General features: G+C 49.5%; 1 protein-coding gene across 5 annotated transcripts in view; it reads left to right on the top strand.

Moving 5' to 3' along the window:
- The first annotated feature begins 7,163 nt into the window (after nt 1-7,163).
- PUM2 (pumilio RNA binding family member 2) overlaps nt 7,164-22,803 on the top strand; it is a 70,313-nt gene continuing 54,673 nt past the window's right edge. For 4 of the 5 annotated variants that reach the window (XM_003339883.4, XM_007477941.3, XM_001369389.5 and 1 more), the window contains exon 1: nt 7,164-7,303. The gene's annotated coding sequence lies outside the window, so the exon portion shown is untranslated. The remainder of the gene's footprint in view (nt 7,304-22,803) is intronic. The other variant, XM_007477940.3, reaches the window with a different exon arrangement.

Here is a 22,803-nt window from a genome sequence, read left to right as displayed (position 1 = left end):
TCCTCTAAAAAGGGGAGGGAGGGGGAGAGAGAGAGAGAGAGAGAGAGAGAGAGAGAGAGAGAGAGAGAGAGAGAGAGAGAGAGAGAGAGAAAGAGAGAGAGAGAGAGAAGAGGGAGAGAAAGGAGAGAGAGGAGAGAGACAAAGGAGAGAAAGAAGAGAGAGAGAGAGAGAGAGAGAGAGAGAGAGAGAGAGAGAAAGAGAGAGAGAGAAGATGGAGAGAAAGTAGAGAGAGGAGAGAGAAAGGAGAGAGAGAGGAGAGAGGGAGGAGAGAGGGAGGAGAGAGAAGAGAGAGAAGAGAGAGAGAGGAGAGAGAGCAGAGAGAGAGAGAGAGGAGAGAGGAAGGAGAGAGAGAAAGGAGAGAAGAGAGAGAGAGCAGAGAGAGCAGAGAGAGAGAGAGAGGAGAGAGAAAGGAGAGAGAGAAAGGAGAGAAGAGAGAGAGAGGAGAGAGAGAGAAGAGAGAGAGGAGAGAGAGAGAAGAGAGAGAGAAGAGAGAGAGAAGAGAGAGAGAAAGGAGAGAGAGAGAAGAGAGAGAGGAGAGAGAGAGAAGAGAGAGAAAGGAGAGAGAGAGAGAGAGAGAGAGAGAGAGAGAGAGAGAGAGAGAGAGAGAGAGAGAGAGATAAGAGACAGAGAGAGACAGAGAGACACAGAGAGAGAGAGAGGTCTATGTGGATAACACAGCCAGAATCTAGGATACACCCTAATGAGATGTTAGGACATCATTTCAAAGAAGAAGAAGAAAAGAAAAGACTTGCATATGTAAGGCCAGACTGGACTCAGCTCCCAGTGCTCCCTGGGCCTGGCTCTACAACACTATGTCTTTGGGCAAATCCTTCCATTTTTGTGGGCTTCCCAATTGCTGTCCATACGACTGGAGGGTGGATAAGATCATGTCTAAAATCCCTTTCAGTTATGTAGCCTTAGTCAGGATGCATCACACACAGCAGGCTGTAGCCTCACTACCTAAGACAGCCCCTCTTGGATGTTGGAGAGGAAGTATGTGAAAAGGATGTTACTTTTGAGAAATCCATCTCACTGTCAAGCCTGTTAAAGCAACAGCAGTGGGGAAGAACATAAACACAAGCGATTTAGCCTTCTCCCATGTGAGGAGTTCCCCATTAGGTAGACTCCATCTGGGGGGGAGGGAGGGGAGGATGTCTCAAGAAACAACCTGTAAGACACTGGCCAGTGAGAATGGAAAAGTAAGCACTGGGCAAAAGTCAGGAAGGACAGATGAAGGCTGGACATCAGCAATGGCTTCCCGATAAGGAAGCCTTCCTAAAGCACAATGGGCTTTTCCATCCTGGAAGGCTTTAGAGAGAGGCTGGCCAAATGTTTGCTGGGGATATTGTAGAGTTCTTGGTCAGGGAGAGGTTGGGATCAATGGCCAGGGAGGTTCCTTAGAACTCAGGGACTCGGTGGGAGTGTCCGCACTAATCCCTGTTTGGTGTAGGACTCGATCAAAGATCTTGGATGAAGCTGTTGAGCTTCCTCTCTCGTGCCCTCAGATATCTCAAGAAAGTGTTACTGTTTGGAGAGGACATTGCAGCAAGTACTGGAACCCTCCACACCTCCACAGTGAAATCCATAATCCGTCCAAAGAGTTTGACCTGACCATCCACACAGGGCACCCCAAGTGGATCAGGAGCCCTGCTCCTCGCCCAGATTATATGTTGGATGGGCAGCTTGTTGAGCCAGTCTCTCAGCACGTGGGTGTTCTGGACTGACGCATGGAGCACAGGGAGCTGGGCCAGACCTGAAGAACAAGAGAGCAGACTGCACTGTCTTTGGGAAAGTGGGTGGTGCTGTTCTAGGCTACCCCAAGCTGCGTCCTGGCACCAAAGGTCATCCTTACAGCGTGCCTGTGAATCATGGAAATCCGCCATGGCTGTTGAGTCACAGCAGCAGGTGAGATAAAGGGGGAGGAGGCACCTCGTGGAGCTAAGCAAGCCCCACAGCATATGACTGCTGATAGTGGAAGAGAAGAAGGCTGCAGAGTATGTCCTTAGGTCCTGTGGCCAGTAGCGCATGAACCGGGCACGAGGGGAGGCTGAGACAGAACAGATTTGCTTTATTTTGTTGGGTTTTTTTATCAAGAAGGGCCGGCGGCTCCGGTGGGTCCTGGGGGGGGGGGTGTGGACTTGGGCCTCAGTGAATGGAGGGGCCAGTCTCGACGGCCTCCCAGCTCGACTCTATAACCCAACCCTTATGGTGTCCCCAGGATGGAGAGCCGTCAAGGCAAGAGGCTAGTGCAGAGGCAGAGCCAGACGGAGGGCTCAGAGACATCCCGAAGTGCCCCAAGAGGTGACTGTGGCCTTCCCCAGCAATACCCTGGGCTTGACATCCCCCCCGCCTGCCCCGGACTTTGTCCAGAGCCAACTCTTTTCGGGATCCCAGCAGATCTGACCCCAAAGGCTCCATATTCCCAAACAGGAAGTCTGAGCTCCCAAGGAAAGATTCAGAATGCCCAGATTCATAGGGAGTTTCAGAGATTGTCGAGCCCACTTTCCAGATGGGAAAACTGAGGCCCCGAGAAGTTAACCCAGTTGCCGGAGTCATGGGGATAGTAGATAGCAGAACCCCAGTTTGAATTGAGGTCCTCTGACATTGAATTGGGCATTTTTTCTAGGATACAGCTGAGGAACAGGGGGCCAGCCTCCTCCAAGCTGGCCCTCGCCGGCTCCTGCCCTCTCCTGCCCACCCAAATATTCCCACCCCTGGCCAGGGTTCTCAGGGATCTCTGCCTGGTCCTGTTGCCCTAGGACACACAGCCCTTGAGTCTGAGCAGTCCTGGAGGCCCCCTCGGTCCTCATCAGAACTGCCCACAGCGGCTGACGTGCCTGAAATGACTGGCATCGGGGTGGCAGCAGCCACTTGGAAGCCTCTATTCTTGATCCAGCCAAGCCTCGCTAGTTGCCACCTCCTCGAGGAAGCCCTCCCTGATAGCACAGCCTTCTCTGGTCTCCCCTTCCCCTCACCAATTTCTCAGTCTGCACCCCTCCGCGTCTGGACGTGGTTTCGAGCTGACCTGGCCCTTTCCCACCTTTCCAGGCTTCCTACCTTGACTCCCTCCCTCCAGGGATTCTCTGATCCACCCGGGCCTCCTCGGCCTCCCTGGACACCTCCGTGCTGGCCCCTTTGCTCCTGCTGGCTGTGCCTCAGGCCAGGCCAAGGATGGCCTTGAACCTCCTTCTCCCTTTGAATTGTTTTGCTGAAGCCAGTAAGAACTTATCTGGGGCCCCCTCAGAGGCTGGAAGCCCAGCAGAGGCAGCCCAGAGAGGGGCCTGCCCCTGGGGCTGCCCACCCTCGGGGAGGCAGGGCCAGGGCGGATGGCTGTGCTGGGCGCCAGGGAGGAGGTGCCCCTGCCAGGCCACGGCCCCTCCCCCTCCGGCTCTGCTCCCGGCACCCTTGCCTCGGCCTCTGGGATTTCGCCTGTCAAAACGGACATCTCAGGCCCTGCCGTTGGCCACGTGGGGGACTGGAGGCTTCACCAGGCATTTGTGGGTCTCGGAGCCCTCAGATCTGAACCCGGGCCTGAAAGGAGCCCAGCCTCCAACGGGGGCCCTCCCAGGATCCCTCGGGGGGCCGCAAGGACTAGAAACCTCTCCCGGGCTCCCCCGGCTCAGGGAGTGACGCCCCAGTGAGGAGCTCCGGGTTTGATGGCCTTGACACTGGGTCAAGTGGATGGTGGCAGCTCATCGATGAGCTCATCCGAGTCTGCACGTCTGTCCGTGCCTCCCATCCGGCGTCTGTCCTTTGTCAGACTAGCTCATTGCCTCACTGGCGGGCCACACCGGAACCGCTCAGGAGTTTCTCTGCCAGGTCCGCTGGGAGGGAGGATGAGTCAGGAAGGACCCCCTTATCTCCTGGCTGCTGAATAGAAGCGAAGCCCCCACTAGGTGTGTCAAGCTGAGCACTCAGGACAGTAAGAGACCAAAGACAGCCCCAGCCTGGAAGAGCCCCCAGGAGAGGAAGAGGCCTATGGAAGTCGCCCGCACAAGCTAGACGGAGACGGACCAGACCGTCCGCTGGTGATGGAGATGGTGGCATTCGAGCTTGGACTTGAAGGGAGCCGGGAGCCCGAGGAGGCCGAGCTGAGGCAAGCCTGGGGCTAAAGCCAAGCCTGCTGCGCTTCGGGTCTCTGAAAGAAAAGACTTCCTGTCCTGGCTAACTGAAATGTCAGACCTTGGTCACAATTGGTTCAAGTGGACTGGATGAAAAGTGTTCTCCACTGGGGAGTGGAGCTAGTCCTTGGCCCCTCACTTGGACATCTTCATAGATCCTTTCTCTGTCTCTTTCTCTCCCCCTCCCTCTCCCTCCCTCCCTCTCTGTCTCTCTCTCTGTCTCTCTCTCTGTCTCTCTCTCTGTCTCTCTCTCTCTCTCTCTCTGTCTGTCTCTCTCTCTCTCTCTGTCTCTCTCTCGGAAGCGAGGCAACAGCTCTTCCTGCTGATCTTTCCATGCACTTCCTGGGCCACATGAAAGAACAACTGAGGCCTCCCTGGCACAGATCTGTCTCCACCACCTCTGCTGGGAGAGACAGCCCCGGGGCAGCTGACACTGTCTTGGGGCTCTGTGACTCAAGCCTTGCGCTGACCATTTCTCGTGTTTGAGGAACAAAAGGCAAAGCAGAGCAGTGACCTGATGCTGGGGTACAAAGTTCAGCCCGAGGCTTCTCACCAAACAGACTGGGAACATGCTGGGGTGGAGCTTCCCCCTTGGGGAAAGAGTCAAGACTTCAGTGGGAACCCGAGGGCTGCTGCCTCCCTTTCTTCCCCACAGGAAGCCCCTCTCCCTCTGGGTCTCTGCTGAATTTGACAGAGAGAAGGCCATTTGTCCCTTCTAGACTCCCCTCCCCTTACAAGGGCCCCAAAGCCTTAAGCGAGTTGGTCTGGGAGCTTGCTTGGGCCACAGTCCCAGGCTGATGGCCTCGGAGCCCCCAAATCCCACCGATGAAGCCTCCAGGCTCAAGCTTGGGTCCTCCCATCGTAGCCAGCCCAGTGGTGGGAATGTCAACATCAGCCCCTCCCAGACCACCCTCCTCTTTGGATGGTGCCTTTAAAGTGTGGATTTGCTCCTCGGTGTCCCCTGGACCGCCGTATTCTGTCTCCAGCGCTGTGGGAATGTTCTAAACCCCTCCGAGCGCTTCTCCTCCCCAGAAGGGGCTTGTCCTGGAGCTCCGGGCCATTTGGCTGAGGCCAGCGGCTCCAGAGGGGGATGCTCTCCCCACCTCATCTTTTTTTGTTGTTGTTAAGCCCTCTTGGAGTCAATACTGTGTATTGGCTCCAAGGCAGAAGAGTGGGAAGGGCTGGGCCAGGGTCACCCAGCTGGGAAGTTTCTGAAGCCAGATTTGAACCCAGGACCTCCCATCTCTAGGCCTGGCTCTCCATCCACGGAGCTACCCAGCCCCCCCCCCCCAATATCTTTTCAATAGTCGTTGCCTTGGGTGGACTTCCACCTGGGAACTGAGGTCCAGGTAAGGCGGTGGACAGCACATCAGTGCTCTGTGGGCTCAGGCCCAGCCTGACTCACTCTGTTAACATTGTGTCTTAATAGTTTATAAAAAGAGAGGTGGGGGGCATCCTTCGCCTACACGTATGTGTCCTCTCAGCCCAGGCACCTTCCTAGCCAGGGGGCCCTATCTGCCTCAGTTTCCCCATCTGTCAGAGAGGAACAACAGCAGCCCCTCTCTGGCCATTTGTGGGGAGAGGCCAATGCTTAGTGCCTGGGCACAGTGTCCCCTCCCTTTTCTGTGTCTCCCCCAAAGCAGGAAAGCCAGGCAAGGGGCCCATATCTTAGAGAAACCTTCTCCCCTGGAGACTGTGAACTTGGAAAAAACAGAGAACGAGGAACGTCAGAAAAGTCAAGGCTTTCATCAGGACCGCTCCGGAGCGTGCTCTAAGGAACCCCAGAATTTGGGGGACTTACAGAGGACATGGAAGCATGGCTGCAGGGACAGGGGAGTGTGGGACAGAATCCCCTTGGGGAGGAGCCCTAGCGGGGGGCCGGGGTGCGGCAGAGGCCCAGGGAGCGCAGCCAGTCTGGGGAAGGACCAAAAGGGCCCTTGGCCTGCGCTTGGGCGGCTCATCAAGTCCTTTAAGATCTATCCTTCATTCTGATAGGGCCAATCGGGGAGCTCCCCCTCAGGAGGATCCTCTGGGGGTTCCAGATTTCAGGTGACCACTACAAGCACCCTGCGGCCCTGGGGGTTCTCCCCTCCTTTCCTGCTCAGCAAGCCGGACCTGGGAGGGTGTCCTGGGTTCATTGTGGGAGGAGAGAGGCCCACAGGCTCTTCTGCTCATGCCCCCAGTCTGCTTAGGGGGGCAGAAAAGGGGGCTTCTGATGTGGGCAGGAAAAGGGATGGCCAGTGTTCGGGCACGAATGGGGCCCCCCCCAGAATCGAACGGAAGGTCGGGCAAAGGAGGAAATGGAGGCGAGCAGGGACCCTCCCCCAGGCACTGGGCTGGTTCAGAGGTGGACTCCCGGGAGGAAGGAGTTGGTCTTGGCCCTACTGCATAGAGGGGTAAATTGAGGCAGGAGGTGCCCCAGCTCCGGTTCTCTAAGCCCCGCCCCCTCTTTTACACCTGGAGGATGGGGTTGGAGAGGGGCATGCTGGGGAGGACAAGCAGGGGAACCTTCCAGGAGGCGGCTTCCATGGCCACGGTAGAGAGGGGGGAAGGCTGACCCACGCGGGGCCAGAACAATGAGGGGCTCGGCAGGAAGTGGGGGAGGGGCGATTCGGAAGTGGCCCCTCCCCTCCTGGCGGGCGGTGTAGAGTCGGCCGGAGGGTGCGCGCGCAGCCGCCACCGCCCCCAGCCAATGGGTGGGATGGAGGAGGGAGCCCGCGCAGCGGATGCACTCCCCTCGTCCAAGGGGGCCCCCCGCAGGGAGGTAGGGAGGGTGGGGTGCGCTGCGTGCGCGCGCCCTACCCGCCAGGCGCCCGACCGACTGTGAGCGCGTTCCCAGGGGCTCGGGCCCCAGGCACTCCCAAGGTGCCTCGCGCGGTGGCGGCGCGCACGTCGGCGTCCTCGGCAGCGGGCGCGCGGCCGGGAGGCGGCGGCGGCGGCAGCGGCGGCGGCCATGTTGTTGTGAGTGCGCCCTGTGTGTCTCTCACGGTCGGGCCCCGGTACTTCGGGGGCGGCGGAGGCGGCGGACACGGGGACGGGCACGGGCACGGGCCGGAGGAGGAGGAGGAGGCGGAGGCGGAGGCCGAAGGACGCCGAGGAGACGACGCCGCCGCCGCCCGACGACCAGGAACAGCCGCGGGCCCAACGGTCGGTCGGTGTCCCCGGGCCGCGGCGGCCGCCCCGTAAGTGCCCCAGCGTGGGCTCCTCACGCGCCGTCGTGCTTCCTCTCCCCGCTCGCGGCCCGCCCCTCCCCCCTTGTGGGGGCCTGCTCGGCGGGGGGGCGCGACCGGCCCACCGCGCATGCGCGCTTGGGGCCCGCCGCGCCGCGGGGGCCCGAGGGGGAAGGAGAATGGAGGGGGCGCGGCCCTAGGATAAGGACTGGGAAAGCTTGGCCTTTTGTGAAGCTCCTTGGTCCGGTGACCTTGTAGCCTCAGTTTACCCTCCTGTCCCATTCACCCCATGGATCAGCACGTGGCCAGCAACCCGCCCCCCTCCTCGGGAGACTCCGTGATCGTGACTCCACCGTCTATTGCTTTGTCCGCGCGCCCGGGTGCCTGGGGTCTCCTGGGTTGGGGTCCGGCGGGGGTCAGCGGTGGCGGACACAAGACCAGCCTCGGGCGTTCTGGACGGGACCTTGTGCAGGGGCCCCGCAGAGTCGGGGCCGCGCTCTCAGCTCCTGCCGCTTCTTACTCCGGGGTCCTGGCGCCTCCCAGCACAGAGGAGGACGCTGGGCCCCCGTGACCCTGTCTGAAGCCGGCCCAAACCCGGAGCGCGCGCTTAGCTGGGTACGGGGGAGCAGGGGGGCTTGATGGGGCGGAGCTTGAATCTAGTCTCAGGCACTTTTCCCTCTTTGCCTCAGTTTCCTTCACAAAACCTGAGCAGGAAATGGCGACCCCTTGCAGTGACTTTGCCAACAGGGTTACCTGGAGCCCTAGCAGGGCACAACAAAGGGAGCTGCGTTGGGCTGAAGGGGGGGGCGCCCTTTTAGCCCCGTTTTTCAGATGAGGAGACTGAGGTAGAGTGCTGCAGTGAGGGCCACAGCCCTGAGCCCTTGGAGCGTGGGTGGTGGTGGTGGGAGTCCAGGGAAGGTCAGAGGGATGGGATTCTGCACTGGTTGGGGTGCCAGGCCTTGGGGAGACTGAGGGTGGGGCAGAGGGGAGGGCCCCCAGCTCCTTGAGCAGGGCCTGTGTAGATGCCAATTAAATATTTCTTTTTTTTTTTTTTTAAACCCTTACCTTCCGTCTTGGAGTCAATACTGTGTATTGGCTCCAAGGCAGAAGAGTGGTAAGGGCTAGGCAATGGGGGTCAAGTGACTTGCCCAGGGTCACACAGCTGGGAAGTGTCTGAGGCCAGATTTGAACCTAGGACCTCCCGTCTCTAGGGCTAGCTCTCAATCCACTGAGCTACCCAGCTGCCCCCAAATTAAATATTTCTTGAGGGGAACTCAGTGGACAGGGGTCCTGGGTTCAAATGTGGCCTCAGAAGAGTCATTGAACCCCTTTGCTTTTGCTTACCACCTCTGCCTTGGAGCCAGGAAGAGTGGAGGGAGCCCAGGCCCTCCTTTCCTTAGGTTCTCTGGAGGAATGGGGGGAGGGGGGACACAACCCACACCCGGGGCCTGGAGCTGGGCTTGGGGGGACTCCCCAGGAGGCAGGCCCCCAGCCAGTCCCTCTTGTTCCAGTGCTCAGCTCAGGTCTCTGAGCTCCTCTTTGTTGGGGTTGGATTTTCTCCTGTTCCAGTGGTTTGGAGGATTTTCTAAGGGTCACTTGTAATTTGCACTGCTTGGGTGCCTTTTCCTGCCCTTTGATCACCTCCATGGGGAATGGGGGGGGGGGGTCCTGCTTCTGCACTCCAAAGAGCTTGGTGCTGCCTCTCCCCAACAACATTTTCTCTGCTCTGTTCACTGGCTGTACAAAAGTCTTTTCTTTTTTAAAAGATGTATTTTCCTTATTAAGGGTATTAATTAGGCACAAAAGTTTTCTGACCTTTTCAGGTCCAAAATTGTCTCCCTGCCTTCCTCTTCCCAGAGGTGGTCAGCTATTTGATCTGAGTTATACATGTTATCCTGAAGAACACACCTCCATAGTGGCCAGAATAATCATGGGAAACTGACACCCCCCCCCCCAGTAAAACCCAAATAGACCAACGTCAGAAAGGGGTGCCCCCGATGCTCTGTTGCAGTTCCTGTGGACAGCCTTCTGTATCTATCCATGGAAGTGTCACCTGTTCATCCTTCCTTACAGCACAATAGAACTCCATCGCCATCCTGTACCCCAATGTGTTCAGCCATTCCCCACTTGAGGGGACCCCCCCCCATTGTCCAATTTTACCACCACCAAAAGAGTTGCTAGAAATATTTTTATGCCAGTAGGTTCTTTCCCCTTTTTTATGATCTTTTTGGGATTGGCCCAGTAGCAGTATGATTGGGTAAGAGTATGCAGTTTTATGACCCTTTGGTTATAGTGCAACATTGCCCTCCAGAATGATTGGATCAGTTGGCAACTCCACCAACAATGCATATGTGTCCCAATTTTGCCACATCCCCTCCAACATTTATCGCTTTCTTTACTGCCATATTGGCCAATCTGATAGGTGTGAGGTGGCACCTCAGCTGTTTTAATTTGCATTTCTCTAATCAAGAGGGATTTTGAACATTTTCTTCATCTGAAAATTGCCTGTTCATATCCTATGACCATTTTTGCATTGGGGAATAACTTGTATTCTTATACATTGGACTTAGTCCTCGACAGATCTGAGAAATTAAGACCTTTATCAAATAAATCTGTTAGAAACATTTTCCTCAGTTTGATATTTCCCTTCCGATCTTGGTTGTATTGTTTTTGTTTGTACAAAACTTTTTTAACTTAAGATAATCAAAGTTACTCATTTTACATCTTGTAATGTTCTCTATCACCTTTTTGTTTTATGTCACTGAAGTTGACTTTCTTTTTGTGATCTCCAGCTCTTGATTGGCTAAGAATTTTTCCTCATCTTGACCTTTACATCTCTTTATTTTTCCTGTTACCTTTTTATGATCAAGTAAGATAATATTTGGGGAAAGGGCAGTGGTTGGCACATAGTGGGCACTTAATATTCCTTTTTTGGTGTTCTACATGTAGTGTGGACAACTCTGACCAAGTAGTAATAGTGGATTTTCTGGAATTTGCAGTGATTTGGAAGGAGCATTATTCCCCCTCCCAGCTCCTTAAAGTCTGGTCTGCAGGTGGCAGCAGTCAGAACATTTGAAAGGTGGCACTGAATCATGTTCATTGCTTTTCAGTCACCACCTAGGGCAAGGGGAGCTGGTTTGTTTGGAGGGATGAGCCTGGAATGGTTTTCTCCTGTGGTCCACTCTTAAGGGAGGAAATTCAGGCCTCACTTGTACATGCTGAAAATCCCATCCAAAAACTGATTGCTGTGAGATGAAATCCTGACTGTGTGCTGGCATGTAGTTGCCAGCATGGGGACACTGAGGCAGCCCCCGACTTTGGACAGTGAGGGCTTCCCAGGCTCCTTGGGACAGTCCTCAATTCTGGCCCTCTCTGGAGTGGCAGAGTGCCTTCCTAGTCTGTGACCTTAATCTTGCTCCTTGCGCTTAGGCGTTTCACCTATTTCTTCTACAGAGTTGGCTGAAGGCATTTTCTCTTTTGATCCACCAATACTCACAGGCGGTGCTCCAAGCTCCCTCCCTGTCCAGCCTGATTGGGCAGCAGTATTCGGGAAGGCTTTGAAGAGTCTCAGGGACACAAACATTTCCCATCAGATTTAGCAAGTTAGTCATGACCGGTTGGGGCCTATATTTATCCCTGAGTGTTTGGGGGCTGACAGGGAGGGGGGGCCAGGCCACATGCAGTGAATGTGTAGCTGTATCTGGCTTCTGCTTGGGCAGAGTGGAATCAAAGCATTTCTTTGAATGGCGAGCTATTTTCAGGTCACTTGAACCATTTTTAGTTAGAAGTGTGAAACAAAAGTTAAGTAGTTTCTGCCAAGTTTACCTGAGAACCCTCCAAGGCCCCAGCTTTTTGGCAAGCTTAGGACTTTCTCTAGTTGAGTTGTTGTGATGCACATTCAACAATGACCCTGGTGCTGCCTTTGCTATTGTGTACCTTGACTGGCCGATTTCAGGGTGTGCTTGTTCTGAAATTTGATTTTAGGGGGTAGCTGGGTAACTCAGTGGTTTGAGACCCAGGCCTAGAGACCTGAGGTCCTGGGTTCAAATATGGCCTCAGACCCATTGCCTTGGAAGCAAGACACAGTATGGATTCTAAGGATTAAATTTTTTTTAAATTTTAATTTAATTTTAACTCTTTCATCTTGGAATCAATACCAAATATTTGGTTCCCAGGTTGGAGAGTGGTAAAAACTAGGCAATTGGAGTTAAGTGACTTGCCTTGGGTCACCCAGCTAGGAAGTGTCTGAGGCCAAATTTGAACCCAGGGCCTCCCATCTCTAGGCCTGGCTTTTTATCCACTGAGCCACTCAGCTGTCTACGCTTTTTATTTTACATTTTCATGGGAGAACGTGGTTATGAAGAATTCTGGAAGGGAAAGAAACAAGCATTTATTAATCTCTACTGTGTATCAGGCACTTTACAAATGGTATCTTGTTTGATCTTCGCAATGACCCTGGGAGGTAGTTGCATTTATTCCCATTTTACAGATGAGGAATCCAAGACTGACAGTTCAGTGACTGGTCCAAGGCCCCACAGCTAGCCTAAGTCTGGGCTTGAACTCATATCTTGTTCTTTTTTTCAATTAAAAAAATTTTATTGATTAATTAGGAAAATTTTTCCATGGGTACATGATTCATGTTTTTTCCCCTCCCCTCCTCTCACCCCCCTCCCATAGCCCATGAGCAATTCCACTGGGTTTTACATGAACTCATCTTCTTGCCTCCTGGCCTGGTGTTCTGTGCATTGGTGGCATCACCAGCAGCTTTTAAGGATGGATACTCCTTTGCTGATTAAAACAAAACAAAACAAGGTGCCCTCTTTTGGTTCCCTTTTTGAGATGAGAGGTCTTGGGATCTTGGCTGTAAATCTGGAAGGGTCCTCAGAGGTCATCCAGCAAGCATTTTGGAAGACTGTCCCAGACCCTTGGGAGGCAAAACCCCAAAGGACAGCATCCTTGGCTTCCCAGAGGAAGGAGCCAGTTTCTACCTCAGATCATATCCTGAAGAGCACCTTCCCCTCTGCCTCTTCCAAAGTTAGAGGAGGCCATGGAGGGAGCAGACATGAGCCCAGGCACAATATTACACTCATAGGAGCACTTAGACAAGACCTTTTGGGGCTTCTTGTAAGAGGTGGCCCCTAAGTTGAGCTCTGAAGGGAACAAGGAGAAAGCATGCTAGGCATAGGGATGGTGATTGCAAAGGTGTTGAGGGGAGAGATGGAGGATGATGTTGGAACTGACTGAACTCTGGAGGAAGTCAGTTCTGTTTGCCTAAAGAGGGCAGTGCCAACTAAGGGCTCTAATGATAGAGTAACTTGGGGTTGGGTTTTTTTTTTCTTCCTCCACTAGGCATTTAAGTAGGAATTGAGCCAAATGTTATCATTTTGGAGAATTAGGGCAATTAGCAAAATAAATACTGTTGTTCTATTGAGTGCCAATTCTTATAATTTCCAGTTTGGAAAGAATTCCCCATTTGGAATCGGGACCTGGGTGTGACTCTTGGCTGTCTTTCTGCTTTTATGACCTTGGACAGCTCATTTCCTCTCTAGGCCTCAATTTCCTCACCAGTAACATAAGTGGTTAGATGAAGCTGGAGTTCTTTCTGATTCTAGTCATGTGGATGCCTTTTAGTTCCTGTTCAGGTTCCTTTGGGTGTCATCTCAGGAAGTGTCAGGACAGCCTTACGTATAATAAGCGTGTACAACATTCCTTTATGATCCTTCAGAAATGGCAGCTAAAGCTCTCCTAGTTTCTTCCTATGCTGTAATATAATTGATTCTTTAACATGATAAACACACTCGAAAGAAAGTGATTGCTTCTCTGGTCACCTTTCTATTCTCACTCGAGGTAATAGCTTGTTTCCTGAGAGAGGTCCAAGGTCCAGGGGCTTCTGGGTCAGAGAAGAGAGCTCTCCTTGGCTGAGCAGTCCTTGCGACTCCTCTGGTTGGGGTGGGGAACCCTCAGTGCAAGAGAAGTCCCAGTAACTCCTTTTCTGGGCATTAGTTAATATTTTCAGTCATAAAGTAATTTTGCTGGACTGGAGAAAAGATGGTTTAGCAGCTAAAATTGCAGTTTGAGATGCAGGTATATAAATCAAAACATAGCGATCTTGTATTGCTGTAAGTTTATAGTAAAGAAAGCTGTCCCTTTCCGGAAGAGACCATATAAGATTATCCTGTCATTTTAAGTTATGGAAAAGTTCCTTGTGTAGGATTTCTAAATGAACAGATTCTCAATGTTTCCTAAGGAAGGATAGGTTGACCATAATAGTGAACAGAGTACCTGTCCTGGGTCAGGAAGGCCCAAGTTCAAATTCACCCTCAGATGCTAACCGTGTGACCATAGGCAAGTCACTTCATAACTAATTGCCTGCCTCAGTTTCCTCATCTATACAATGAAGAAAATGATAGCATCTCCCTCTGGGGTTGTTGCGAGGGTTTTGAAAAGCACTTAATATAGTGCCTGCTAGTAAGAGTTCTAGAAATGTTTATGATGATTATTAGTATAAAGGAGAATTTCACTAGAAGGTTTTGATACTTGAAAAGTAGGGCAAACAATAGGAAGGCAGCAGTTCTACAAACCCTAGTCTTGTGTATAATAGTTTGGACAGCTCTGGATTGATTATGGAATGAGCTATGTAGATTCTCATTAGGCTGATGAAATAATAGCTGATGTGACTCTTTGAGTTTTTGAGACATGTGAAACATCTTCCATTTGATCCTTCTAGCAGTCCTCTGAGTATTCTCACTTTTTTACAGATGTGGAAAGGGAGGCCTCTGGGAGGGTCATGCAGGCCCACATGGTGGCCAGATTTCAAACTAGAGGTTCCTGACTGTCCGTAGTTTTCTTAGATTTTAGAATATGTCTGATAAAGGTTCTCTGGCTTGCCTCATGAGTGAAACAGTGGTGGGTACACTCAGATGCTTCTCAGAATGGTTGTATGGCCAGATGGAAAAGTCATCTGGGATTGATGTCAACCTATGAATCTTAAAACTGCTCAGACTCTACTTCAGAAGATTTGATTAAGCTATTCCCCATTCTCTACTATGGAGGTACTTGATCAGGAATGTATTGAGAACTTTTTCTCTACTATGGAGGTACTTGATCAGGAATGTATTGAGAACTTTTAAAATTACTCCACCCTGCTCAGACAGTGCCTTAGGGGAAGATAAAGTTGTAAACTCCTGATTGAACAATGAAAGTCCCCAACTCTTACTTAAAGTGAAGCAAAAACTCTAAGCTAGGTGGTCTATTTTTAGGTCTAATACAAAAGGGTGCTAAGTACCTATAAAGGTCAAATTAATCACTAAAAGGTCAAGCAACTTACAAAAGGCAAGCTTAACAAAAGAGGTGTGAAGTACTCAAGATATAATCTAATCAGAGAAGGTGAGAACTAAAGAATGGTGAGAACTAAGATTGGGCAGTCCCTGGGAAAAAGCGTCTACTGTGATTGGTAGATGTGAAATTTAGGGGAGGTGACATAAGAGAAAATTTCTTTAAAAGAAGAATTCAGTTTGGAAGCTGAATTGGAGGAGGTCAGGAGTTCAGAGGAGGGTCTCTGAACTCAGTTCAGGAGTTGATTTCAGTGAAGGACTAGAGCTTGCTTGGGTCGATCTTGTGGTGAATGATAAAGACTGACTAGTCTCCCTTAAGGCTCAGGCCTAGGCCCCTTTCTACTATTTTCTTTTTTTCTCTCTCTTCCTTTAATTCCTTCATTTATATTAATTAAAATCTCCATAAAACTCAGCTGACTTGGGTATTTTTATATTTGGGAATTTTCCCATGGCGACCACTTATTTTTGATTTAAATCAAGACACTAAAAATTATCTGCACAGCTTGGGTTCAAAAAATTAACTTTAAGAGGGCAAGATTTGGGAGCATGGTTAGGGTCATGGGACAAAGATGGGAGGGGTGGAAGCATTGTATAGTATCAGTGTTTCTAGGACATCCATTTGAAAATAGCCAATGGGCATTGCGGGACTGAAAAGTCAAGGGAGAGTTCTGCTGGACACGTAAAGCCATCTTCATTAAGATTTTGCAATTAAAAACATTATTGTTAACATTGGAGAAAATATCTCCAGCCAGCTGAAGAGCTTAGAAACCGGATTACAGTGTTTCAATGTATGAGAAGAGAGAAAGTGGATAAAGAGTGTGGACAGTTTTTCCAGGAGTTTGGCTGAAAAGGGGGAGGAGAAGAGGGAGATAGGCAGGGAGATATTGGAGAAGTCAAGATAGAGGAAACTGAGGAATGTTTGGAGGCAATAGGGAAGTCTGCTAGAGAAGATGGGAGGGCCTGCCTGTTCAAAGGGGCTGTCAGTCATATGGAAGAGAAAATGGACTTTGCTTGGCAGAGTCTTGGAAGAAGTGATATAGAGGCTAAGGAAGGCCGAATGTCAGAAGAAATTCCTTAATGCTTAGAACTGGTGAAAGGTAGAAGGAAGGAAGTGGTTGCCCATGCAGGGATCCTCTCCCTGGAGGAGAGGCTCCATGACCATTTGTGAGGAGGTAGTCAGGGGAATTCTTTTGGATGTGGATTTGTAGTTTGGGTTTGATGCCCTATGAGGACCTCTCGAATGGGAACCATTAGCCTATGAGCTCTAATTCAGTGATTGTAACTGGGAGCGTTTTTACTCTTTACACACATTGTAGCTCTTGGTTCAGCCATCTCAGAAAAGAAAGATACAGTATGAGGCCAGTTTACCAATGTTTCTTTTTTAAAGATGTTTTTGTTCATGTCATTTGTGGTATCCTTCCCATAGAACAAGAAGTTTTGGTTTTTTAAGATCCCTACCTCCTGTCCTAGTATCAAATCTAAACCAGAAACAAGGCAAGGTCTGGGCAGTTGGGGTTAATTGACTAGCCTAGGGTCATACAGCTAGGAAATGTCTGAGGTCAGATTTGAACCCACACCATGCAGCCTCCAGGGTTGGTGCTCTTTCCACTGTGCTGCCTAGCTGCTCTAATAGTATTTTTTAAAGATCAGAAAAAGAGAGGAAAATCAGCATCACTAATATATTAGAAAAGTCTGAAAATGATATACTGTGTGCAAGTCACTTCATTTTTGTCTGCTTTGGTTTCCTTATCTATCAAATGGGGGTCATCATAACACCTACCTCCCAGGTTGTTGTGAGGATCACAGGAGAGAATATCTTGTAAAGTGCCTAGCTCAGGACCTGGTACATGGCAGGTACTTCCTCCATTCTTCCTTCCCAGAAGAGCAGCCAGGGCTAGGCAGTAGGGGTCTGGTGACTTGCCTGGGGTGACCTAGATAGGGTGTGTCTGAGGCCAGATTTGAGCCCAGGTCCTTCTGCATCGTAGGCGTGGTGCTCTATCCACTGTACTATCTAACAGCTGCACTGATACACTCTCCTAGGCATGTGTGAAACCATTTCTGACTACAGGGCAGAGAATATCCGAAATCATCAGGATGTGGCCAAGTTGGCCGCCTCCTGTCCCCAAAGATTAGGGTGTGGGTGGGCTCCACTCCTGTAATATCACTCACTTTCTTTCTCCTGTAATATCACTCACTCTCTTTCTCTCTCTCTCTCTCTCTCACACACACACACACATGTCTGACTTGACAAAACCATTGGCTCCTCGTGGTTGCTGCTTTTTTTCCTTTTTTCCCTGCTGGGCTCTGGAATTTAGGGAGGCATCAAAGTGAAGCCCCCCTGCCTTTCCACTTTGGGAAATTGGGACCTTTCCACTGACAGACTATCCCATCCACATGGTTTTCTAAAATTGGATTCATCATCTGTAGATGGAATGATTAAATTCAGTGAGGTCGTCCTGTGTAGGCCCCGTGACAGGGCCTGGTGGCTGGTCTTACACTGGAAGTGGCCCCTCGTTTGTCCTGGGACTTTGGGCTGCCCTAGATTCTTAAGGTCCTTTCTGAGTCTGTGAGGCTTTGAAAGGCAAATGCCACCCACAGATGCCCGAGACCTTTCACCAGGCTGATATTTGAGGAGGTGATTGCCAGAGCTGAGGATCCCCTGGGGAATGTTCATAAGGCCACCCCCCAGGTTTGTGACTGCAGGAGACACAGCAGTATGGCTCTCCTATAGGGGTGTTTTTTCTTGGCAGTCACTTATTCTCCTAAGTGATTGGCCTTCTCAGGTCTGTGCTATGCACAGACTGTGTGCAAGTCACTTCATTTTTGTCTGCTTTGGTTTTCTTATCTGTCAAATGGGGGTCATAATAACACCTACCTCCCAGGTTGTTGTGAGGATCACAACATTCATACATTCCCTGACGGTGTGTTATCTCTTAGTGTTTACCATGGGGCTCTCCATAGGGTGCCCCCATAGAACTCTCCATTGGGGAGAGGGTCATTCTGTGCCTTCTGAGAGACTCTTTTCAGGAGAAGCTTGGCTTGTTCAGAGCATTGGGGAACTTTCCAAAGGCCCCTGAGCCCACTCTCCTTAATTCAGTTCTGGAGCCCATTTGTGGTCTATCCATATTATCAAAGCTACATGTGACCAGTGTCAGGAGCCCCCTCTAGAGAAGGTGTTCCCCAGACACCCTTGATGGGTACGTCCTTATTGTGGTGTTCTCTTGGTGAGACCCAAGGCCTTGGGTGATCCCGCCATCCTGGGAGAGAAACCTTGACAATCAGTTCCACAGCACCCTCAGAATTGGGATGCCTTTACATGGAACTCTTCTGCTGGATCTTGTCCCACGGTTTTTCCTGTCTGTTGTTTTAGGGTCATTTCTACATTCTGGTCTTAACACTTGTGGGCCCAGAATATACCTATAATCCCCATGTGGCCAAAAGAGTCTGTGAGGTGGGTTTATAGCAGGCACACTGGAATGATTCAACATAACATGTAGGAAACTGTCAGCATGATTGACCAGATAATAACCAAACCAACAAAACCCTTAGGATTATCAATAGATGAAGAGATAGTGCGCCTTCCTGTAAGAGGCCTGCTGGAGATCATGGGAATGGAGGGAACTTTCTTTCAGATGATGACTAGTATCCATCTAAAACCAGCAATCCTTGTCTGGAATGGGGAGAAGTGAGAAAACTTCCTAGTGGCATCTGAGGTGAAGCAAGGATGCCCATTATCACTTCCCCCCTTCTCCAATCCCCTTCCCCTTTCTGCTTGCTTGGGGCATGTTCCTATTCTTGTGCATCCAGGGCTCACCTAGTACTCCAAATGTGATTGACCCAGTGTAGACACTTGCCTCAGTTTCTTCATCTGCAAAATAATCTGGAGAAGGAAATGACAAAACCATTTCCGTGTCTTTGCCAAGAAATCCCCAAATTGGGACACAGCAAAGAAGACATTGGTCCTTATGTTTTATCTTATTAGATTTGTTGAGAACATTTTTCTTATGTTGTCAGCTTCCCCATCCGGTCTTTTTTCATGCTCAGCACCACCTTCATTGTGACATTACAGATAGGATTTTTGACCTTGAGACACAAAGCCCTGGATTTGAATCCCAAGTCAGTTTCTAGCTCCATGACTCCAAAGCAAGTTCCTGAAACCTCTCAGTCTTAGCCTCCACTCCAATTAGTAACACCAGCTAGTGTTTATATAATACTTTAAGGTTTGTAGAATGCCTTGTTAGGTGGGGGCTGTTATTATCACCCTCATTTGACAGATGAGGAAACGGAGGAAAACAGATGAAGTGAAATGACTTTGGCCCAGAATCACAGTGTCCATGTTAAGTGGTTACATTTTTTAAGCCTATCGATGAAATTTTGTTTTTTTCAATTACATGTTTAAAAAAAAAACTTTGGACAGTTTTTCTGACATTTTGCAATTCGGATTTTTCCTTCTCTAGTAAAAAATCATGAAGGAAATAAAGTGAAAGATGACATGCTTTGATCTGCAATCAGATTCTTGCTGTTCCTGTTTTGACTGTGGAAAGTGTCATCCCCGCGGGGGGGGGGGGGGAGTCCCTTGTGGTTATGTGTTTTGCACATTGTACAGTATTTCTGCTAACTGCATAAATTATTCTCCCAATTCTGCTCTCTTCACTTTGCATCAGTTCATGTAAGTCTCTCCAGGCTTTTCTGAACTCATCCTGTTTGTCCTTTCTCATGGTGTAATAGTTTCCCATTGCAACCACATATGTGGTTAAATTTCTGTTTGTTTGTTTTTTCCTGACTCCAATCCTGGTACTTTCTGTACAATTGTTTCAGTCATATCCAGCTCTTTGAGACCCCATTTGATATTTCTTGACAAAGATACTGGAGTGGTTTGTCATTTCCTCCTTCAGCTCATTTTATAGATAGAGGAAAGTGAAGCAAACAAGGTGCCATGACTTACTTGCCCAGGGTCACTGGTAGTACATATCTCAGGCTGGATCTGAATTCAGGCCCTTCTGACTCTTGGCCCTGTACTCTATTCATCGATAGCTAGCTGCCCTCATGGGTCATTCAGCTGCCTCTCATTGAGGAAAATAAATACCTAATCTCATAGAACTGTTGTGAGGATCAAATGAGATCCAGGTAAGCCCTTTGAGCCCCCTGCCATGCTGTATGAATGCTTGAGCTGTGGTGAGGTCTTGAAGACTTTATTGGGGGGGGGCTCCCTCTATACTCTTTGGATTGTTCTTGTTTGCAAAACATGGTGCCCAGTGTTCTCTGCCTCTTCATGACCTAATAGGATTTTAAGTTGTCTTTTCCCCTTGTGGCCTTTGCATTGCGTTGGTGCAGTTTGCTAACCGGAGCTCCAAAAAACCTTGTACCCAAATGCTGGTGATTGCCTGTTTGTAACCTGCTTGATGCTGTCCTGCAATCCAAATGCTCAGTTTCTTAGTGTTTTTATTGTTACATATTATATGCTAGATTTGAACATTATTATATTTTTATTATAGATCTGCCCGGGTTTGTACACAGCTTGTTCCCAACCAAGGCCTGTTATATGCTGTTGGAGTGTGGTTGGACAATGAGAGGCATATGGTAGAGGAGGGAAATGCCATTCGTGAACCTAGATGGTCTTGGCCTAACAGTTTCCCTGAGCTTCAGGTTGGGTTAGATGAGTTAATGTATAATAAGTTCTTGCAGGTTAATATATACTTCAGAATCTTTTCTTTCCAAATATCTACCCCCATCCACCATTCTGGTGATTTTAGATTCTGTTCCTGTTTAGGGAAACGTAGCCTAATTTGAATTTACATTTCTTTTTCCATCATTCAAGTCATCCTAACACTATAGGAAGGGTTATATAATTATAGAAAGAGCCCAGAAGCAACCACTGTGAAATGTTTCATTATTTATGCCTCATTCCTTGCTACTTATATTGATTCACTAGTCTTATATTTATTTGATATGATATGGAGTCAGCTATTGTCCTGGGGGAGGTTCTAGAATCATAATTTGGTTGGAAAGGGGAGTTGGGCCAGTTGGATCAGTTTCTAAGAATCTTGTCTGCCTTGTACTCAACAGGTGGTCATCCCATCTTTGCTTGAAGAACTTGTGAGAACCCACAGCCCACTGGACACTTTCTAGATTTGCAGTGTGATCTCTAACATATAATGCTTCCTTTTCTGGATTTTTACCAGCTATACTTGTAATGATACAGGAATCTAACTTCGTTTGCTGACCTAAAGTTTGCCGACTCCCATTTTCTTTCTGTTTTTGAAAGCTGGGACATTGTTTAATCTTCTCAAAGTGTGCCAGAACCTCTCATCGTTTGGAGGTTGCTGGCAGACCTTTTAGACCTCAAAGATATGTTTTGCTTTGCCCTGGCAACTCTTAGCCTCATTACGAGTTTTCGTATTGTCCTTTCCAAGCCAAAGCCAAAGAGGTTTCTCCTTAGCAGAGGGTTGAACCACTGTGCTTTCCCAGACCTTGTCAGTCATCCCACCTGTTGTGGCAGTGGTCTTGTCTCCCCATCAAAACTCTTCTCCCTGTTTCCTTTGTCAACCTTAGATTGCAGCTCTGAGCTTTAGCTCTCCTGAGGTATTTGTGGTATTTTCAGATGATGCTGAATTTCAGCATCAATCCTCCATTGCCTACCCTTTCTTCAGTGCTTTGTCCTTTTCCAGAAGTTTGGGTTCAGTGTCGAGCTCCCATGTCTACCCCAGCTTCCAGTGCTTTCTCATTGATGAGAATCTTTTCCAGAATCGGGTTTCCCTGTGTTGATTCCTCTCATCTTTAGAGAATGGAATGACCACTTTGGAGGCAAGAAATATTCTGTCCTGCTTTTGGCAGAAAGCACACAAATAATGGTCCAGATCATTGGAGTCTGTGCCAGACTGTTTCCCAAATCATCATTTTCCTCTGACTGTCCATCCAGAGGATCATCTCCTTGTGGCTTGTCCAGGTCCTTTAGATTACCTCTTGAGCTTCGACTTCCCATGCAATGATGTGGTGAGATCCCTGCACTCCTCAGTTCCTTTCCCCCAGCTGTATCCAAATATCTGGATTTTGAGTTTATTCATGACCATGTTACAAGTCATTTTTCTGTAATTGTCACGTGGCCACATCCCCCCGGTTAGTGGCCACTAATAATCAGGTTCAGATTTCTTGGCCTTCTGTTGAAGCCTTTCTGTGACCTGGATTTCTTCCTGTCAAGGTAGAGCTGGTGTTGAGGGGGACATCAGAGGTTGAGGCTTCAGCTTAGCCAGATCTCTAGCTGGAAGAGAAGATCTCGTTACTCAAGGGAGCCAGGTACCTCATCGCCCCTTTGCGCCACTGTAAGGATTGCTTTGTCTTTCCTGCCTTCGTCCACTCCCTCCATTTGGGCCTAGCTGAGCAAAAGGAAGGCCTCATGATGTCCTTCTATTCTTTTCAGCAGAGAGAGCCTTCCATTATCATTGGCCTTCTTTTCTATCCCACTTTAGCTATTTCCCATGTCAGTCTTTCCAGACTTGGCCTGTTCAGATCCTGCCAGTCCATGTAGCCTAGTGGCTGAACTCTTTTTCCTTAGCTATAGCATCCTTCTGTAAGGGCAGGTTCCAAAAGGGGAAAATATGGAACATTGAAAGAAGAGATGATGGACAGCAAAGACTGTTGGGAGCAGAGGATGCTGGGAGAGAAGAGGGGACTTAGCAAAGATCTGTGAAGAATTCTAGGGGCTTTTGAGCAGAGACCTCAAACAGGCAGGAAGCAATTTCTTGCTGTGGATCTTGCCAAATCCTAAAAAGGATTCATCTGTGTATAGTCCTGAGATTTCTCCTACCAAGTTACTACAACAGCGGAGTACCTCTAGGAACATCTCAACAGAGTGTCAAACTCTTCAGACTCGGGAGGGTTGAGGACTCTCTCCTTTTACCCTTTGCACCTGCTTTGACATTTCCTTAGTCCAATAGTATTATAAATAGGTTTGACAGAATTAGTGGGTAAGGGCTGGTGAAACTAGGCTGAATGGCTGCCTGAGTGAAGGACCAGTTAGGGACCCCAATTTCCTTACATTTATTGCTCATCAAATCTTACACGCAGCCAGATATTTTTCTTGAGGCTTATTCGTAGGAGCTAGAGGAAGGATATCTGTTGTGTTTAAGTCAGCCATAGCAGAGTGCTAGTCAAGACCCAAAGACTCCGGGAGGCTTGTCT

This window comes from Monodelphis domestica, chromosome 1 (genome assembly GCF_027887165.1).
Source record: "Monodelphis domestica isolate mMonDom1 chromosome 1, mMonDom1.pri, whole genome shotgun sequence".
NCBI classification, from domain to species: domain Eukaryota; kingdom Metazoa; phylum Chordata; class Mammalia; order Didelphimorphia; family Didelphidae; genus Monodelphis; species Monodelphis domestica.
Note: the sequence above shows the minus strand (reverse complement) of the source record. Positions and strands in the feature narration are given on the sequence as shown.